At 41.1% G+C, this 9,928-nt stretch overlaps 1 long non-coding RNA gene across 6 annotated transcripts; it reads left to right on the top strand.

Annotated features, from left to right (window-relative positions):
* Positions 1-3,830: 3,830 nt before the first annotated feature.
* On the top strand, positions 3,831-8,874 carry LOC127783522 (uncharacterized). Of its 6 annotated transcripts, none has more exons than XR_008019357.1 (5): positions 3,831-4,258; positions 5,437-7,135; positions 7,251-7,632; positions 8,041-8,100; positions 8,375-8,874. It is a non-coding gene; the product is annotated as an uncharacterized LOC127783522 (long non-coding RNA). The 6 variants fall into 6 exon arrangements; XR_008019354.1 differs by having other exon boundaries at positions 5,390-7,135; XR_008019358.1 differs by having other exon boundaries at positions 3,831-6,482; positions 6,745-7,135.
* Positions 8,875-9,928: the final 1,054 nt, after the last annotated feature.

Below are 9,928 nucleotides of genomic sequence, written 5' to 3'. Positions count from 1 at the left end.
TCTGCACGAGGCCGCCGCCCTGCCGCCTCCCCCTTCAGATCCGGCGGCGGCTGGCCGCCTCCCCTCCGGATCCGCCGCCGCCCTGCTGCCGCGGCGTGAGGCCGCCTCCGCCCTACCGCACAAGGGGCCCGCCGCCGCCGCTCGGCTGGCCGCCGCGGCGCGAGGCCGCCTCCGCTTCCGCCCGGCCGCTGATGGAAGAGAGGGGAGGAATAGAACGGGGAGAGGAGGAGGAGGAAGAGATGGGAGGAGGAAGAGAGGGGAGGAAAGAACGGAGAAGAGACGGGAGGAGGAAGAGATAAGGTTAGGGAAGAGATAAGAATATAATTTATTAACTCCTCGATCTCGTGCACGCCTCATCCTCTCCGCCACATGCGCGCATGCCGATCTTTTGTTCCGGTTTAGGCTACCAACCGGGACTAGAAATAGATTTTAGTCCCGGTTGACAACACCAACCGGGACTAAAGATAAAAAATTAGCTCTAACCTTTTGAACCGGGACTAAAGATAATCTTTAGTCTCGGTTTTTATTGCAACCGGGACTAGTGTGGATTTTGGCTGACCGACCAAAGATAGTTTCTCCCCCAGTGGAGACAGGGGTAATAAGGATTTTATCTCAAAATATAAAGTATTTTAATGTTCTCAACATTTTCGTTAATTAATAAGTAATTTATCAAAAACGTTGTAGCCACTTAATTTACTGAACTTGCTAGATATATAAATACTATAATATCATACTCACGAATAAATACTCATGTACGTTTTACAAACGAAAAGCAACCAATTAAGCTATTTGATCGAGAGCTCGTATGCTACATTAATTTACAAAGTTCCAAGTTCCAACAGCTATTTTTGAGAGAGATCAACAGTGGCGATGCTGTTTCGTTTCAATAAACAAATAATTACTGGCTGCTTTTATATCGCATTCCTAAAAGGCATCTTTTTATTCGTCGACGACGAACGTGAGAATCTAACGCTTCAGAAGGTAGGCTGCTTTTATATCATCGCATCCCTAAAAGTTAGTACTGATTAAAGACATCTTCATATTCGTCGACGAATATAAGAGCAAGAATAATAGTGGGCTATAAGCAAGCTATATACTTATGTGGAAGAGAGAGATAAATAAAAGTGGGGTGTGTTGGCTCTCATGCAAGAGCTAACTACACACAAGCTCCAAGAAATATGCATTAAATTCATAGTGAGAGAAAGAGAGAGGATGAAGAAAATAAAGATGACCTTAAAGCCAACCTACTATACATGTTAGCTTTAATATTGACTAATAGCAAGCAGTGAGCTATACTATTAAACTTGCTCTAAGAGCAAGGATAATATAGTGAGCTAGAAGCAAGTTATATACTTATGTGGAAGAGAGATAAGAAAAATAAAGAGGGTTGGCTTTTATGCAAGAGCTAGCTCTACACATACCTAAAAAATATGCATTAGATTCATAGTGTGAGAAAAAAAGATGATAGAAAAAATAGAGTTTACCTTGTAGCTAATTTATTATACATGTTAACTTTAGAATGGACTAATACTCCTTCCTTCCCAAATTGATCATCATGTAATGTAATTTAAAATTTCTCAAATTGATCATCATATAACCTTATAAATACTGATTTCATCATAATACAATTAATGCAGTACGAATAAGAATGTGTGCATGGTGTCTTGATAGATGTGATTTAAATTATCTTTAGTCTTGATGCATAAATATATATGATCATTCTGGGAACGAGTAAGTAAGTAGTGAGCCCTACTATTAAACCTTCTCTAACTGGGCAGATCAGATGCTTATCTCAAAGCTCCGCTCTCATCTTTTCTTTTTCCAAGTAATCATATATAGAGAGAGAGAGGTTGGATAATATAAACCTGGGTTCTGGTGCTCCCTAATCCTGCATGTGACACATTTATATTTGCAGTTGTAGCTAATGTATCATTTTGTGCCAAACCTCATGCAAACCTGTACCTACCCTACCTAAACTCTTATAGGGAAAAGATGGGGCGGGTACACAATGGCGCATATATATGCTACACCCAAACATAACATATTTTTATATTTTATGGCCTATAATTTGTTGCCGGAAACACAACACAGTTAAAATATCATTTGCAAAGTGATGTTCAGAAAAAAATGATGTTGCAAAATGATAGTATATAACTTGGCATGTATTGTGAATTAAAATAATCGCATGAGTGAAGTTTCCAAAATGGTAATTATGCTACATTCTGTGAATATCAAGAGAAAAGAAAGGGAAAGAAAGAATACTCAAATGGAGGAATAAATCTCTAATACCGATTTTAGGGACCAGGCCATGGTTTCCTATTGGGCCACGTGGCGCTACTAGGATCCAGGAATACCTTTCCTAAAATCGTGCCACGTGGCCCTCCTCGCCCTTCGGCGACTTTGCCCCTCCCAGAAAATAAAAGAAGCCGGGCAAAGCGATTGAGCGTTGGAGAGAAATCGCACATCCCCATTGCCATCAGTGCCCCAGAGAGAAACCGTGGATGTGTCGGCGTCCCCTTTCACCCCCGCGGCCTTCCTGCTATCCCCCTCTGCCTTTGTAACGTCCCAAAAATTAGCCATCTGCTAATTTTGCATCATGCCGATTCTTATGTTCTTAATAACCTTCTAAACCTAGGAAAATATGATTAGAGAGACCTCCTAAAACTAACTTATACAAAATCTCTTTTTGGTATTTAATTTCTTTTATGTTTTCATTTAAAATTTATCTTGAGGTATTTCTTGATTTGGTTCTAATCTAAATCCTTCTTTCGTCTAAAACTTCCTCTATTTAAATTTAGTTTGAAAACCCTTCTTACTTTTATGAATTATGGTCCCAAGCAACCTTCCCATTTTGTGCTAGAACCTAAACCAAAGCAAATCCAATTTTATTGGAATTAATTGTTAAACCCATCTTTTGATCTTAAACCTATTCTTTGATTCCAAACATATCCTTTTTTCCCTTTCCAAATTTCAAATATCCAAATTTCCTTCCGTTGTTCTAGCCATCATTAATCTCTATAGCTTGATTTCCTATTCGGCACAAGAATAGCAATATTACAAATATTGTGAATGATTGCTCTTGTGCTAAGAAGAATATATTTTTATTTTATCCTCCTCTTCCAAATTGATTCCCTATTAGCCGCAAATAATTCTTCAAATATTCCTACTATCAAATCCTTTTTATCTTTACCTCCAACCATTTTCCTCCAAATATATATTGAGGAATTATATTGTTAATTCCCCTCTCATTTGAGTGCTTTGATATTTAGTCCATTATATTCTATCTCCAAAAACATTGCACTCAAATAAATTGGAAAATCCCTCCTTTGCCAAATTTCCTTCCAAAACTTCCTATTCAAATTCTTTGCAGCTATCCAAATCAATTATTCAAATTAGACTTCTTCCTTTTGTCATTGGGCTGAAATCCCCTTCTCTCTCCCTTCGGCCCATCCCCCTTCTCGGCCCAAACCAGCCCATCCAACTTCCAGCCGCACCATCGTCGCCGTGCCGTGCACTCCGCTGCCGCCGGCGCTATGGGCGCGCGTGGCGAGCGTACGTTTGCCGCCGCGGCTGCCTTGCCAACCACGCCAAGCCGACGTCGTGCCGTGCTCCTCCTTTTCCGCCGCCCAATTCCTCTGCGGCCGCCACGTGCACGCGCCGCCGTCGCCGACCAATCAGGAGACGAGGCCGGCGCCGTTTTCTTTTCCCCTACGCAGCCGTCGCCGTGCCATCCTCGTCTTCCTCGGGCAAACCGACCTTTGCGAACCGACGTCCGCCGCCTATAAATAGACGGTGAACCTTCGCCTTTTCTCTATTCAAAACGGAGCCGAGCTACTCGAGCTCTCTCTCTCTTCCCATGTCCGGCCGTCGCCGCCGACGGTCGATCTCCTCCTTCGTAGCTCCCCTTCCTCTTCCCTTGCGCCACTATGCTGGCTACACTCCGGTGAATCCATTTTGTCCATTTCCCCTTCCTTTCCCCCTTTGAATCGAGCTACACCGCCACCTCCCAAATCGGCCGGAGCCAAGCTTTTGCCTATGCCGTTCCGGCCTCATCTCTCACTTCCACTGCCGACCTCTGCCGTCCCCGGATGCGCGTCGACGGGGAACACGTTATGTTGCCGGCGTCGCCGCGTTTCGGCCACCGGAGGGCCGGCGCCCCGCTCGCTCTCTCTTCTCTCTCTCTCGGCTGCCAACAGAAGAGGAGAAGAAAGAAGACGGGAGGAAGGAGGAGAAGAAAAAGAAACGTAAAGACTGACAGGTCGGCCCCAGCACAGTATACTTTCACAATTTTCCTATTTAATTCAAAACCCAATCTTTAGAAGCCCATATCTCCTAAACCGTAGATCCGATTCTAGTGAAACTTGGAACTAAATTCATCTAAATTCAAAAGCTATATTTTGATACCTAATTTGCTATTTTATAATTTTATTTGAATTTATTCAAACATCATTTGAATTTATATTTACCTTTTCAAATATTTTCTTTTATCCCAAAATACCCATTAGCCACAAAAGCCGCCGGTTAGAACTTTACACCTTCCATAGGGATGTTCGTGTGGTTTACTATCCCCGACGTCGAACCGTTGGTTGTAAAGTCCGGCAAAACCCAAACTCAAGGTCGAAGTGTTGCTCCTGTCACCCCACGCCTCAATGCGTACGACGGTCGTAGCTTCACTATTCTCTCGACCTCCACTACACGCCACATAGTTCGCTCTCGAGCTATGTGTGACCCTAACCGCTCCGCCACCACTCACGGTTGTCGGAGTAACACTTCCACTAAACCTGCACAAACCTCCCATCCCTCTAGCCGTTATATTGTCTATTGACACCGGCTAGAGAAGATATCAAACCTAGTCGTCATGCTTTAGCGACGACTAGCGAACACCTAAACCCTAGCTGATATTTATCTTACCTCGATATCGGCCTAGACAACTGAAACCTTAGTCAGCTTATTAACCAGACTCCCCACCAGCTATAATTTCAACCATTTACCCTCCAACTACCCATAGTCTATGCATGAAATACGAGTCGATATGCTATCCCATTTCAGCATCGACTCGAGAACAACTAAATCCTAACCATTCTTCTACCAAAGTCCAACCTCGACTAATACTAGCCACATATCCACTTAACTAGTTAGATTATTAAGTATATCTCCTACTCTCCAAGAAACCAAAACCCACACAAGAAATATAAGAGACAACTGTTGCTTAATCTCCTATACACCTTAGCCTCCAACCCTTTAGAACCTGTATATAAAATATTAACCCAATAATCCCTATACCCTATAAAGGAGATAGGTTATACCCTAAACCCTAGCCCTCTTAACCGTTTGTCGTTTTCTTGTTATTCTATGGTTTTTATTGAATTTGGATCTTCCTCTTCTACAGTAGAGTCTGTTATATTTTGGATGGTAACCTGTGATATATATTTCAAGGATCGGATAATCAGGTTGCCTATCTCGGATTTATTTGCGTTGGAGCAAGGCAAGTTATTATTCCTCCCCTTTGAGCATAATTAATCCTATATTCTATATCTGTATTATTCCATGCATTAGTCATTCATGATTTTGAATGCATAATCTGAACATAGCAAACCAGATATGCTAGCTTTGCTTAGCCCTGCCTAGTTAGATTATGCATAAAATTTAATGAACTTAGATTGGGACAGTACGGTAGAAATGGTTGATTTTCGGGTGGCTAGTACTGTTCCAACCGACATAAGACTGCCAAGTACATGTGAAGAACATACGAGTATGACCGCAATTCTCGTATGGGCATGGACCTAGCTGATTAAGTTATCTAGCAAAGTTGGTACCTCTGTATAGTGGTTCTTTTTAAGTCCTTGCGCAGGAGGTAAACTTATGCCGAGCAGGGCAATCTTGTGATATTTACCGAGGCGCAGGTAAATATGTATTTGAGATAAATCATGCATGAATTATTTGTGAACCCTGATTGCGATGACATGGTGTCATACAATCAGATCTCTCTAAAGACCTCGGGAACGCCAGAACTCCTCTCGCTGCTGATAACGTTATGTTCAGAGCGCATGGGGACTAAAGTTCATGGAACAGGTACCACTGATGTTAGTAACCGAAAAGCTTTGCCATGACAAGGCTAATGTATTTAGCACGTCATGGATTGCAGGTAAAGTGTACATCTACTGCAGTATGAATATTCCCTAAAACTATTCGAATAGCCGTGCTCGCGGTTATCGGGCATTGGGACTCACAATGGCATCTTGGTTAGAAATATAATTTCAAACTTTATTAAATACTGTTGCATTTAAAACATTATAAAATTTCCTTCTACATTCTCTGCTTTCTGCAAGTAAGTCTAACCCCACTCAAATACTACTATTTCATGCATTCATTGTTGATTAATATAATAGCTTGTTGAGTACGTTGTACTCACCCTTGCTTCAACCCCTCATTTTCAGAGTCATTTTGGAGTTTTTGCCAAAGCCGGGAGTTCAATCATATAAGTTAGTCTTCTTCCAACTTAGTTCTCAAGTCTATATTAGTTAGATGGTTTAAGTCTATAGTAAAACCTTAGTGTTGAGTCATTCTATAGCAAAACAGCAGAGTTGGGTCATCCTATAGCTTCTGCTGTTTTAGTTAGCCACAAGCTTGTAAATACCCTTATAAATTGTAATAATATCTCCTTTGAAACTTTGATCAAATGTATGTAATGAAAATCCACATTGTTGAACCTGTATCAATCTACTGATTCAGGGCTTGATACAGTTAAACATGTCGGTTTCCAAATCATTAGTTTTGGGACCCGACAGCCTTCATCCTCCTTGTCTCTGGATTGGGGCGAGGAGCTCAGTGGCGGCACGCGGGGTTGTGGAAGGTGCTCAGTGGAAGCGACAACCTCTGATGGCGCCGCCGTCTCTCCCCTCAAGCTCGGCGGTGACGGGGCTCCTCAAGCAGCGGGTCATATCAACCGACGGTGAGGAGAGAAGCACCTGGACCGAGGCCGTTTGGCGACGAGCCGGCGGGTGCACGGGCTGGGCATCACCACGGTAGCGGACGTCTAGATAGACTACGTGCAGTACCTCTCCCCGTCGTCGTCCTCACCCAAATCCAGTGGTTCCATGATCTGAAGCCATTCTTCTCTGCAATTCAACCAAGGGTAAATGCATGCCAAAATCCCAATCTTGGCATTGTCAATTCGGGAAATTTTTTTATATACAACTGAATTCGGAAATTGTATCTAATCCTTTGTTTATTTTCATATTTTTTTGCAGCGGAATGTGATGAATTCTATGCGAATTCGGTCCTTGTCATCAGTGAATTTGGTGGCAACAACTATAATGCGCCCCTGTTTGCTGGAGAAGCCCTTGAGGATACTTACAAGTTCATGGCGGATGTCATCTAGGCTATCTCTGATAGAGTTAAGGTAGATATCGCTTTGTTGTGTCGTCAATTTGTTCGTTGTCATGTCAAATCCGATTGCAGGCCATCTCCATTTGCTTCGTCTCCGCCATGATGGGGCTCCAGTGGCACAGGTCAGTGTCTTCCACTCTTCCCGGGAACTATCAAACTGACTAATTGTTTCATGTTATGGGTTGTTTGATGTAGGGCAAGATACCATGGATCTTGGGGAGATTTAAACTCTTTAATTGCTAGGTACGTATTGCATTTATTCAGTTGGATCTTCCTTACCGTGGATCTTGCATGAAATTTTTGTTGGTAGGAGTGCATATCTTAATTACCAGATTGTGTTGTTTATTAGTTTGGATAATGGTCAAAGATTAAGGGAAAAATTAGCGTAGAAGAGAGAGTTTTACAAATTTTCGAATATTACATTTTAGGGAGTCACAATATAGTTAATTTTAAGTAGGAGGAATCAAGAAAGTGTCATGTGATTTAAAATAGAAAATTGCATCCTTGGAGAGAAGCGTATGTGGAATTGGTTAAAAACATGCACTTAGTCAAGCTGAGTGGTTTTTGTTACTGGTTTTTGCTTCTGGGGTATGCAGATTAGTGTTGGTTAGATGATCTGTGAAACAAATACCTCATTTTTCATGTTTTCAGGAGTTCATTTTCCGGCTTGGACAAACTATCTGAATATTTGCTAAGTTTCACTTTTGGAAGGTAATTTTTTTTTCTTCATTGTATAAACAACTAAAATTCAATAAGCAGTTGGAAGTAATCACATTGTTGTTGGCTGGTGAATGTGATCTGTAGTTCATGAAAATCTATAGCATATCCATCCAAATATATCTGACAGCAGGACTAGCATTGTGCTGACAAGTAGAAAGAGAATTTTTATTTGTTGTTGCATACTTATCATGTCAAATATCAGGTTTTATTTGTTGTAATTGCTTATTGATCAGGTCAAACTTCTTTTTTTTTTTTCATGTAATAGTAAGAATGGAAGGAGATGAGTATTTCACTAGCTTGATGAATGAGAACAGCACTGCACTTGGTCGGGAACTTGAGTTGCTCTGAATAGCCAGCCAAAACTGCAGCCTTCACTGATCGTTGAAAGTACTCTGTCAATGCTTGTCATGGTTGGGTAGCAGCAATCTTGTATTATCTTAATACTAACTGGTTGCACTTGTAAATACCTTCAGAGATGAGCTAGCAAGCACTATCATGTAGCTGGTATATATGCATATTTTCTGCTTTTATTTGTTTACAAAACACATGTTTAGTTCGTTATTAGTTCAGAGAACTATTAACATAGCAGGAGGATTGGAGGAGGTTTGCGCACGTATTATCAGCTATTTGGATGAATCTGATATAAGTTTTTCAAGCTTCAAAATGATAATATAATGACATTAGTTAGAGCTGGTCTTTAGCAATGTATGAATCTATCTGAAGGCTACATAATTCAGTTTTATGTATAGAGGGAGTTTTAGAATACATTTCAGTGTGATAATTCTCTCCGGTACATTTCTTTTACACATATATTTAGATTATTTGTAATATGATGTGTACTACTGCGAATATTGAGTATCGGTCTCAATGTTCCATGGAAACTCATCTCATGTAATATATTCACTCACGCGTGGTAAAGCCACGCGTGCTTTCTAGTGCTACACTATTTGTGATCAGCTTCCCGCTCCTGCTCTCTCTTTCCTCAGGGAGTACATGGGCTAGTACGTCAGAGCTACAGAAGCATACCTCCCTAGTCCCTAATCTTTTTCGCACCTCAATCCCACATTTGACACGTGTATATTTTTAGTTGTAGCTAATGCATCATTTTCATCAAAGCTCCTACAACTTGTACCTACCCTAGTCCAAGCTCTTATAGGGAAAATTTTGGGAGGTACACAAGATGCTGTAGCCATGCATTTCTCACCCACCCATGTACTACACAAATTTTCACAATTTAACCCTTTGCAAAAACTATTTTTACAAATGAACCACCGTCAAAACTTATTTTAAAAATGACCTTTTTTTTTTCAGCGCCAAATCATCTGGCGCTGAACTTAGACACTTCAACGCCACGTCAACTGGCGCTGAATACCGTGCCACCGCGGATAGGAGACTAAGTCAGCGTGCCAATACATATTCAGCGCCACACTATTTGACGTTGAGTTGTCTAAGTTCAGCGCCACATGATTTGGCGCTGAATAAAAGGGTCACTTTTGAAATAAGTTTTGGCGGCGGTTCATTTGTAAAAACAGTTTTCACAAAGGTTCAAATTGTAAAATTCTTGCATGTACTACTCGTCTGCAACTGTATTCATGTCTTTCCACTAATGTGACCGTGAGAGAGAATGATAGAGAGAGATGAACATGTCTGTCGTTTTAATAAATCTCTTGGCTACAATCACATTACTCCATGTGATTAGCCATCAAATATATGTTGATTTTTTTAATTAATCTAACCACCTTGTTTCGTATGTCCGAAAATTAATCTATATATATCTGGTTTTATTCGGACATGATATATCAAGATGAATGTCCAATCA

Source organism: Oryza glaberrima, chromosome 9 (genome assembly GCF_000147395.1).
Source record: "Oryza glaberrima chromosome 9, OglaRS2, whole genome shotgun sequence".
Lineage (NCBI taxonomy): Eukaryota > Viridiplantae > Streptophyta > Magnoliopsida > Poales > Poaceae > Oryza > Oryza glaberrima.
This window is presented reverse-complemented; position numbering and strand designations above follow the sequence as displayed.